This window comes from Ahaetulla prasina, chromosome 3 (genome assembly GCF_028640845.1).
Source record: "Ahaetulla prasina isolate Xishuangbanna chromosome 3, ASM2864084v1, whole genome shotgun sequence".
Lineage (NCBI taxonomy): Eukaryota > Metazoa > Chordata > Lepidosauria > Squamata > Colubridae > Ahaetulla > Ahaetulla prasina.
Window position 1 is genome coordinate 229,614,710 of NC_080541.1, and position 691 is coordinate 229,615,400.

Below are 691 nucleotides of genomic sequence, written 5' to 3' on the forward strand. Positions count from 1 at the left end.
CCTTCCTTCCTTCCTTCCTTCCTTCCTTCCTTCCTTCCTTCCTTCCTTCCTTCCTTCCTTCCTTCCTTCCTTCCTTCCTTCCTTCCTTCCTTCCTTCCTTCCTTCCTTCCTTCCTTCCTTCCTTCCTTCCTTCCTTCCTTCCTTCCTTCCTTCCTTCCTTCCTTCCTTCCTTCCTTCCTTCCTTCCTTCCTTCCTTCCTTCCTTCCTTCCTTCCTTCCTTCCTTCCTTCCTTCCTTCCTTCCTTCCTTCCTGCCTTCCTGCCTTCCTGCCTTCCTTCCTTCCTTCCTTCCTTCCTTCCTTCCTTCCTTCCTTCCTTCCTGCCTTCCTTCCTGCCTTCCTGCCTTCCTTCCTTCCTTCCTGCCTTCCTGCCTTCCCTTCCTTCCTTCCTTCTCCTTCTCCTTCCCTTTCCTCTTCCCCTTCCTTTCCCCTTTCTCCCAGGGTGGTGGGAGAACATTAAAACAAAGTCTGCTGCCCACTTTTTTTTTTTTTTACCATTGTTGCACCCAGCAGGGGTTGTAGTCCTTGGCAAGCCGGACAATGGCTGCCACACCTGGATCTCATCCACACCTTTCCCAACCCCATAATCCTCTATTCTGATCAGGGTTGGGGGAGGGGGAGGGGGGAAAGATGAGCTGAGCCAAGCCGTCCCCATTGTGTTCTGAGGGACGTCATGTTAGGAAGCAAACCTTAA